Source organism: Cricetulus griseus (genome assembly GCF_003668045.3).
Source record: "Cricetulus griseus strain 17A/GY chromosome 1 unlocalized genomic scaffold, alternate assembly CriGri-PICRH-1.0 chr1_1, whole genome shotgun sequence".
Taxonomy (NCBI): Eukaryota; Metazoa; Chordata; class Mammalia; order Rodentia; family Cricetidae; genus Cricetulus; species Cricetulus griseus.
In genome coordinates this window covers 60,947,286-60,957,506 of record NW_023276807.1, presented here as the reverse complement: position 1 = coordinate 60,957,506, position 10,221 = coordinate 60,947,286, and positions in this window count along the sequence as shown.

The window sequence follows — 10,221 nt, the reverse complement described above, 5'->3', positions numbered from 1 at the left end:
GTTGCTGGTTACTTTACTGACCACGTGGCCCAGGAAGTTCTCCTTACCTTATTCTCAACCTCAAAAGGTTTGGCAAAGGAATTACGAAACAGGGCTCAGAATAGGCATAGCTGTGTAAGACGGGAATTCCATGGGCAAGCTGCTTGGCTCTCACCTCACATGTGTCATTAACCATTTTTCCATTTGCACTTCCTTCTAACATACCCAACCCAACCTTCACGGTTGCTGGGGACCTGTCCAGTAGGCTTGCTGCTAGTCCCGGGAATGGACAGGTTAGTTTAGAGACACTTTCAAAGGAGCATGATTGGGAGGTGCCACAAATGTTTTCTGGACTTGGAATAGAGCTGGATTCAAATATACAAATCATAACACTTCCCATATATCTGAGAGCAGGCCTGATAATGTGACCCAGTTGACGGGTGCTTACCCAGAATGCACAAGGCCCTGGGTTCAGTACCCAGTACCATATACACCAGGCATGGTGACATAGACCCAGAAACCCAGCTCTCAGGAAATGGTGGCAAGAGCATCAAAAATTCAGGGTCCTCAGTGAGTTTGAGGATAGCTTGGACTAAGTTTTCTACCCTCACCCCCCCCAAAAAAAAGTACTCTTGATTTTTTGTGCATATAAGTCTCCAGTGTTCCTCAACGTTGTATGTGTCTATGGATTTCGTGGGGGGGGGGGGCGTCTGATCATAATCAAGGTTTGGTATTCTAGAAGGAGCCTGAGACTCTGTATTGCTTTCATTGTGCTGAAAATGGAATCCAGGCCTCAGACCCACAAGCATGACTCTACCACTGAGCCGTACACCAACCCAGACTGCAACTCTGCTGAGCAAGTATTGGCGCAAGTCCAGCTGTGTATGGCAGATGCCAGATTTCTATAAGGACAAATGTCTGTAAAGTGGTAGCAGGTCTCAGTGTGGAACAAGTGTGAAAGACTGAGAAATTCCTGTACAGGTGGTATCCTCCAGCATCCATTGTTAAACTCAATGAATATTTATTAAGAACTTACCCATGCCTGGCACATATGACAGGGAAAATGGAAACTTGTTCCTGCAGGTTTCACCAATTTTTGAATGGTGGAATTAAAGAACCCAAGTGTTAGGGCCAGAGAAATGACTCAACAGCTAAAAGCACTGGCTACTCTTTCAGAAGACCCTGGTTCCAATTCTCAGCACCCATATGCTGCTCATCAACTCCAGTCTCAGTGGATCCAATGCTCTCTCTGGCCTCTGCAGGCCCAGACACACATGTGGGGCTGCAACATACATAAAATGGCATCCCAAACACATAAGTAAAATTAATTTTAAAAAGAAATGAGAACTTGGGTATTCCCCAAGTGAACAATCAAGTAAACGGTGTGTGTGTGTGTGTGTGTGTGTGTGTGTGTGTGTGTGTGTGTGTGTGTGTGTGGTGCGTAGGAGAGTGCTGGGGGGGTGAGTTGTCTTGGTGGGGAGGGGGTTGCTGGAGGAGGTGAGCTTGGCTTGAGCCCTCAGTGGACATTCTGGAATTCTTTTCATGCCTGATGTCAGACCTGCTCTGGCTACAGGAAAAGAGCAAAGTCACTCTGGCTTTCCTTAGCAACACTGCAGTGCCCAAAGGGCCTCTGCCTAACATGGATTGGTGAGTGGTGACTGAAGACCAGCAGGACGCCCCCATCCCTCCACTCCCCCTCATACAGATCTCTTGCACTGCCCAAAATTCAGCTTTCTTTCTCTCAGCCAGTGAAGTCATGTCCAATCCAGCCCTTAGACATTATGTCTTCTTTAACCCCTGCAGCTGGTGGGCCAGAACCAGCTCTTTGGCATGGGACCAGCAAGAGTCAACAGCATGGATCATGATCTGGTTGTTGTGCAAACTTAAGCAAGTGTTGCCATCAACAACCCTCACATTATAGTGTGAGAACCAAGTGAGATTATTTACGTAACTGTCTGATAGATGGCTGTGTATCCTTATGTCTTCTTCCCCTTGCTGTACCCTTAAAAGAAGGCCCAAAGGTCCCAGAAAGGGCTCAAGGCCCCACCCTGAGCTGCTCCTTCTCCTGTACCTAAATCTGCCCCCCCCCCAGCATCAGTCACACAGGTCCAAGGTGGCTGCCTAAACCCCCATGCTGTGTATTCTGCAGTCTTGGCTTCAGCATGTGCCTCTGCCTGGCAGTGCTGTCCCTCCTTTGCTTGGCCCACTTGGTAAATCCATACACGTATTTAAAGTCACCTCATCCTAACTCCCTCCTTAGGGAAGGTGCCCTGTCCTCCCTGGAGCCATTCCACACACTCACTACTCTCCTAAACATCTTCTAGTGTGGCACTTAGGTCAAGTCTAATCACCACCTGAGTTTTTTCTTAGTTTTATTTTTGTTGTTTGTTTGAGACAGGGTCTCTATGTAGCCCTGGCTGTCCTGAAACTTACTATGTAGATCAGGCTGGCCTCAGACTCACAGAGATCTGCCTGACTCTGCCTCCCAAGTGCTGGAATTAAAGGTATGCATCACTATGCCCAGCTTACCGCCTGATTTTCCTAATTAAGTTTTATCAGAACATAGCAACACTCACTGGGTTACATTTTGTTGAAGGCTGGTTTCCTACCAGAATGGTATGTCATTGGCTTTCTCTCAGTGAAGAATACCTAAGATATGTGATTTATCACAAGGACAGGTTTACTAGGGCTCATGGTTTCAGCCTATCATTGCTCAGCCACAGTTCTTTGGGTCTGTGGCAGAGCAGAACATCATGGTAGGACCACGTGTCAATGGAAAAAACTTGCTGCAAAGCAGCACAACTAGAAAAAGAAGGTAAGGGAGGGGGAGGAGAGGAAGGGAGGGGAGAGGAAAGAAGGGGGGAGACAGAAGAGAAAGGAGGGGAAAGGAGGGAAAGGAGGGGAGGAGAAGAGAAGGAATAAGAGGGGAGGACAAAGAAGAGGGGAACTGGCAGGGAAGAGGAGAGGAGAAGGGAAGGGAAGGTAGGGGAGAAAGAGAGGAGGGAAATGGAGGACCAGAAAGAGGAATAGAGGAAAGGAGAGAGAGAGAGCGGTCAGGGTCCCAATACACCCTTCAAGAACACACTGTGGGTGACCTAACTCCTCCCATTAGACCCTAGTCCGAAGAGTCCCACCGTCTCCAATAGCGCCAGAGGCTAGGGACCAAGACTTTAGCACACAGGCCTTTGGGGGAACATTCCAGATACACACCATGCAAGATGGCAGAGGCAGAACGACAACAGCGCTTGCGCAGCCTCTGTGCCTGAGATACTTACCATCTAGTTCTTTACCAGAGATGTGTCAGCTACCAGCTCTGATGTACACCCCTTTACCCTCCGCAGACAGCTGGCTATTCCGGGGGTCAGGAGTGAGCTTGGCTCACTGTTGCAGCACCCAGTGAGGCTCCACGAGATCTCAGCAAAAGAAGCTGTGAAGGAATCCAAAGAAAATCCAGCTGCTGTCTTCTTCGTGTCCAGGGAAAGGGGCCACTGTGTGCCTTGAATACAGAGGCACAGGAGCTGCTTGATGGAGACAAGGCTATTCTGCTCCTAATAAGGACATCAGCATGAAATGGCAAAGTAGAGCCGTCAGACTCGTCAGGGTCGTGAAAAGCCCAACTATTCCAGGAGACTCGCCTGCCCACACAGTGCTCCCGAGAGAGCCTGTGACGCCCCCAGACAAGCACACAGTTGGGCAGTGGGAGCAGAAAGCTGATGAGAGCTGTGGAAACCGACCTCTGTCCGAGGAGGAGTTCATTGTCAGTGTCTACAGGTACCTGTCAGTTTTCAATGAAATGATGGTGGCACTGACTGGCAATGGTGTTTGATACCTGCCTTGTGGAGGGTCAGCAGCTTAGCCTTCTTCAGCACACAGGATTTCAGCCTTTATGGCACATTCTACTTCATCTGATTTGGTTTACTAAGCCATAATGTTCATTTCACAACGTGCTAGGAAGAGAACTGGAATCTTGCCTCGGTTACATTACTGACTGGTTGAGAATATCAGAGTCTGGAGAAATGAAAATATAAAATAATAAGCTAGGCCAAGTGAAAGATTTTCTTTCTCCAGTTCTGATGAATCTGAAAACCTGGTTTGTTTCATATTGCTTTGGGAATACAGAATTCCCTTCCAGTTCCTGAGGACAGAGAATTTTGGAGCAGAGAGGAAGAGCAGTGTTTCCAGAAGGCAGAATTCTGTCTGCGTTATTTGTGGTCCTGGATCCCTTTGCTATAGCTTGAACCTGAAATATCGCCTAATGGCTTATGTGCTAAATGCTTGGTCTCTAAGGCAGATCTATTGGGAAGTGGTGGGCCTGTGACAGGTGAGTCCTAGTGGGAGGTTCCCAGGTCTTATGAGCACTCAGTGCTCGCCATCTTCTTGGCTACTTGACTCAGGACCTCAGAGTTTTTGTTCCACCATGCTTTCCTGGACTTGCACTTCCAAAACTGTGAACCAAAATGACCTTTTTCTCTTTGTTCACTGAGACTTTTGGATATTTTGTTGTGGTAAGAGATGCTACTCACAACACCATAGTAGTAGATACATAGCCCAGGCTAGGCAGATCCTGAGGATGTGTCTGTCAATTGTCACAGGCTATAAAATTTGAGCCTGGAGTTAATAGTGTCAGTGACCCACCATCTCAGGACCTGACTGAGAGAAGAGCTCATTCAGAGAACCATGGTCTGCTCCTGGCAGGCGCTTACTGTTTACCCCTGGCCAATGCTTCCGCCCTAAGGAGGGCTGCACCCTCTGTCTCCAGCATGCCAAGTCTAACTCCTTCACAACGCTTCAGAAAGGAGCCCCACGGCACCCCAGAACTAACTGTGCAGTGGCTGCCTCAGTCACTTCTGAGAACACAGCCACACCCAGTGAACCTGACGCCTAGAGAAACAAGGTTGTGTAGGTCCAGGGCTCCCAGAATGTCCTCTCTGGGGGGATGTGCAAATGCATGCTGTTGGAGGGGGGGGGGTCGCAGGTCTCTGTTATCGCTCATTGCAGTCTTGAAAGCTTGGACTACCATGGAAACAAGACCCGCTTTTGGTACAGGAGGGCTATCACCTGCTCACACTAGTTAACATTGATACTCACCCCACCCCCCCACCCCCCGGTTTTTGCTTAACTCCCAGCAGGATAGAACAACTTCCGATGCATTTTTGTTTGCTGCTTTACCTCAAGTCATTTACAGGAATGCAGCACTTAAGCCCACTTCCTGTTTAGGAGAGGCGCGAGTGTTTAGGAAAATGTGCTATGAAGTCTTTCCAACCATTTGCTGCCAGCCCCACCCCAGTCACAGTACATCTAGATGGCCTCAAGGTGACCCCACAAAATCCACAGGGCTGCTCATTGGTGGCATGCAGAGGTGGCTGTGACTCTATCTCCAGCCTCTACTTCACCTCCTTTCTGGTCTGGACTCTGCAAAGTAGCCTCATATATACTAGGTTTTGTTTGTGGTGCCGAGAATGGAACCTAAGACCTTGTTCATACAAGGCAAGTGCTCTACCACTGAGCTATACCCCCAAGGAGGAAATAATTCAGTGACAGTGTACTTACCAGTATCACAAAAGTTTGGGGTTCTCCCAAACTCCAGTGTTACAGATGAGGCAACTAGCTTGGAGAAGTCAAATGTCTTGCTTAGTTGCCCTGGACAGGTAACCTAGGTCATAGCTAGAATTCTGAACCATGCCATTGCTAACCCAGAACATTAGAGCCTTGGGGCAGATGTGTTCCAGATGTGGTCTGTTTATCTCACCCCAACCCACCCACCTACCCCTGCCTCTGTCAGCTAGAGAACGGCAGTGGACCAGGATGCTCCCCCCCCCCCCCGCCTCTTCTGACATCCCTCTGCTTCCCACAGGGTACCAGACACAGGGACAATTTCCTGTCATCACAGGATGCTTTGGTCATCTCCAGGAATGGAGTGACCTGTCCTCTCAGGCATGACAGCATAGAGAAAGGTGAGAGTTAAATGCCTTTACAGATGCAACTTCTGGGGTCGATACCCTCCCCCAGCCAGGAGGCTGTGACCTTTGAGAACAAGCATCCCTGTGCTGAGTAGTTTCTGATAAGTTTGGGAGCAGAAAGACTCAGGAAAAGAGCTGACAGTCACAAGACTCAAGGGAGGGCTTTCTATTCCAGTGAGCAAAGAGACAAACAGATAAAGACCCTTCTGAGGTTGGTCAAACAGCGCAGAGCCACGAGCCTTTCTAGCCTTGCCATGAACATGTGAAATGAGGTTGATGTAGGAGGTTGAGGGTTCCAGGACGCCACTTGGTGTGTAGATCTGCCATAGCAGGATCCCTTCTGACTTGCAGACAGTGGTATTTTTCAGTTGTGTGGGTAGCAGGCAGATGAAATTTTATCATCCTTGGTCCTTGGGGAGATGGGTGCTGGGTTCTCCATGCACCACTGACAGGGGACAACAGAAACCAAGGTCCTGGTGTTGGTGACCTGCTGAAACCCTGAAAGTATTCTTAGGGTGTGGCCCTCAGAGTGTGACCTCAGTTCTCCAAGATCCCCTGGGAGGGCAGCACAGACGTTAACTTTGGTAATTACCAATCTACAAAGAGCACTTCCATTTTATCCACACTAACCACCTTTGTCCTCTCTGCCATCCTCACTGTGAATGCTCAACTCCTGTCAAGAACTTGTTTTAGGCATCTTTAAAAAGACCTTGTCTCCAGGAGGTCTGCTAACTTTGCCGAAGATACCTTTTACAGGCAGGTTATGATGACAACTCCCTTCTCCAGGGTCTTACCTGTCCCCTGTATAGAAAAAGACACTTCAGGTGTCCATTGCATCCACTGCCAAAGCCACTCTCTGCCGTGATATCAGTACCTAATGTACAGTGCATATTAAAAACCCACACCAGAGGGTATTATTACCTGATTCGATTTTCCACATCACAATATAATGTCTGTATTAGTCCTCACATGGCCAAGGGTAACTTTAGAATGAGGGGAGTGGCTGCCCATGGCTCTGCCAGGTCAGTGCTAACAATGGGTCTTTTTCTTCAGGTAGCATTAGGTAAGGTAACTCAGCCCCACAGACTCCATTCAGTGCCCTGTGTTCTGCTGATTCCTCTTCACAACTTCTCTTTTACTTTTTCTTTTCTTTTTTCTCTTTCTTTCCTTTTTTTTTTCTCCAGTGCCGCTATGGAAGGCCAGAGCCTCTAGCCTGCTAGGCAGGTGCTCTACTCTGCTGAACAACACCTCCAATTTACTTCCTTAATTTCTAATAAAAGCTGTGGACTCAGCCACTCCTGAAAAAGGTGGTAAGATGGGTCAAGGGACAGTCAAGATGTTACCATTCCAGTCTGTGACTAAAATCAGACAGGAAACCCTGTGCCCCATAGATAAAGGAAGGCTGGGACCGGGGAAATGACCTCAGATTTGTTTGGATTGCTATAAATCCTTCATGAGGGAAAATGTTTGATGCAGTTAGAATGAGGTAAAAGGGCATCTTTATAAATCATGCATCATTTGCATGGGTGGGGAGAGGAGTTGTGGGAAGTGATACTGAAGCTGTATTTACTAGGAAAAGTGCCTGGCTCAGGAAGAAGGCAAGGCGAAGGCGGGAGAAGGGTGTCCTTCGGTGCTGCAGAGGGAAGGTGAACTCAGTGTAAACCTTGGCGCGCCTTCTCTCCTGGGCATGTGCAGTCCCCAGCTGGAAACCAGAACAGGTGGAAGAGAGGCTGCTGCCTAAGTCACTATGCTGGTTAGGAGTCTGTCTCTCTCCTGAGGAGCTTGCAATGAGCTCAGGGTCTCTCCATAGAGCCTGCCCCCAACACAACTACTGTTGGGCTCAGAAGGAAGTGGACTGGCATAGCCATTTGGTTGGGTTATTGTCATTGACATTATTTTAAAATAAGCAAGCAAATTAAACTACCAAAAAGCTCTCAGGATGTCTGAAAAGGAACAAGCATTCCACGGCCACAGGAAATGAAGAGTAAGGGCTAAAGCCCTGTGTCCCAGTGTTGGATGGCAGAGTTTTAGGGCTGTCACTTTTCTGTGTCCTCAAGCTTAAAATGCCAGGGTTGGGTGTGGGCATCTGGACAGTGGTAATGCCTCACCTAGCAAGCATGAGGACTGGGTACTATCCCCAGCATCATAAGGTAAAGTAAAACTAAATACCAGAAAAAAATAAGGAAGAAACGACAACTTGGATTAGAATAGCTCTATTTTCCTAAATGTATTAATCATGGACACCTTTAAAGATACAAAACTATGACATGGGCATGAAATATCCTGGCATGAAAACAGGGGGTAGTGAATGATATCACAGAGCAACTTATCTCATCACAACAAGCAAGATCTTATGTATAATATGTAATAGTAAATGTTTTATAGATCTATTTCAATGTCTGAAATGGCTCTAATATGCATTTCAAGCACTTTTTAAATAAACAGACATTTCTTAGAGCAGTTTTTAAAAAGACTTAGTTTTGTACTATTATTATTTTTTCTTAATCATGTGTGTACATAGGCCAGAGACATTGGAACCCCTGGAGCTGGAGTTACAGGCAGTCGCCAGCTGATGTGGGTGCAGAGAACAAACCTCAGGTCCTCTACAAGAGCAGTGCATGCTCCCAACTCCTGAGCCATCCCTCTAGCCCTCCAAGGGCAGTCTTAGGCTTAAAGAAAAGTCAAGTAGAAGGCACAGAGTTCCCCCACATCTCTTGTCCTCTACAGTTTCCCCCTCTTATTATCTTGCATTAGATGCAGTGGTTAGTTTACGTGTGTGACATTGATGTTGCTTAGAAGACAGAGGTGAGAATCTGTAACAGCCCCTTCACCATCTCTGGAAAGACAAAGAACCTTCCCTTCCAAAGGGCTTTTCACCAGAGCAGAGGCAGTCACCTTGCCACTGACCCATATCCCCAGCCCTGGAAAAGTCACTTATTCAACCAACCCCCAACAGCATATCATGCATCAAAAAGCATTTTCTTTCCCATGGCGTCCTATTTGAGTCACATAATAAGGCCATGAGTCTACCACTCTCATCTGAAACACAAGAAAGCAAATCTAAACACAAGGCAAACAGAGAGACGAGAATAAACTTCCTGGTGTCCAACCCTGGTCTCCTAATGGGCCACATAGCTCATGGGTGACTATCCACTGGATTGGAAGCTCAACTGAGGGGTGGTAAGCCCAAAGAAAGGGAATCCAATTTTGAAGAACAAAGAAACTTGATTCCCACTACCAAGGGATGGACTGAAAATAGAAAGTGTTTGGAAAAAAGTTGAATAAATCCATGAACAAGTCCATGATTAGTTATTAAAGACATTTCTATCATTGGAACCTGCCCCTATAGACATCCATTGCTTCCTCATGCCTGTGTCATAGAGAGTTACGGGCTGGGCACATTCAGACCTGCATACATCCAGTATGGAGTCACTTTCTTTTCTCAGGGCAGTGGGTAGGTACCATGAAGGGAACTGAAAATAATCCACCTGTCGTTACAGTACTCCAACACTGATGTTCTATTTTAATCTTTCCCCACTCATTCCTGTAGAGTTTATAAAAGTCATATCACAGTTCACGTACAAATTTGTTTTCCACCTACTTAGGGGGCAAGGTGATATTACTAATTTTGATATGTCTATATAATTAGGCTATCAACCATCCTAATACTATATAGTACTATACTATGCTGATATGTTGTATGACACTGTTTCTCTATTTTTGACTTGTTTCCTGTGTCACATAGTGAAAACAGTGTTTTACACCAGGCTTGATTGTACACTTTTGGAAGTTCAAGGTCAGCCTGAGTTGCATAGCCAATCTCAAAACAAACAAACAGAGCCCAATGTTTTAGATCTATTATAATCATGTGTGGAATTTTAAAACTTAGTATTATTAGATTAAAAATTCTGAAGAGTTACTGCTCCAAGAGAATTACCTGATTTTAAACTTTTCATTTTTGTCATTCCAAGCTTGCTAAAGACTTAAAGGAATGATGCAAAGCCTTCCAGTACAGCCTGGTGAGCAGGCTTCACCATTTCTAAGGGCTATTTTCATACTACCCTTGGTCACATCTATTGTTTCCCAGGGTGTGTGTATGAGTGCAATTCACACACCTGGCCCAGCTGCCCAGTGCAAGTCTCCAGTCTAGGTGAAGGCCTAGACAATATATGCTGCGTTAACTTCTAAGGAGATAGGAACAAATGTCTATTCACCCTAGACACATTACTGAGGACAGACACAAAAAACAATTCCATGAGTCTAGCTTAGAGAATTAAACGAG